Raw genomic sequence first — 323 nt, forward strand, 5'->3', positions numbered from 1 at the left:
TGTGTGCATATACTGCCTGGTAGTGCAACCAGGGGTTTTACATTTGTAAGCTCTGGGTTATTTGATCTCTTTTGGAGCGTAATCCTGTGTCATTGGAACAGGATTAAATGTGTTTTTCCTCCAACCATGACAGTCTGGGTTTGTTACTTCATGGGGTTGAACCAACAATGTTTACTTCCAAATGTAACATTGGTAGTTTGCTTTCTTCAAATATTGTTCAACAGGCTCTCAATCTGACAGTTTTCCTCCAACCATGACAGTCTGGGCTTGTTACTTCATGGGGTTGAACCAACAATGTTTACTTCCAAATGTAACATTGGTAG

This window comes from Limulus polyphemus, unplaced genomic scaffold (genome assembly GCF_000517525.1).
Source record: "Limulus polyphemus unplaced genomic scaffold, Limulus_polyphemus-2.1.2 Scaffold1717, whole genome shotgun sequence".
Classification (NCBI taxonomy): domain Eukaryota; kingdom Metazoa; phylum Arthropoda; class Merostomata; order Xiphosura; family Limulidae; genus Limulus; species Limulus polyphemus.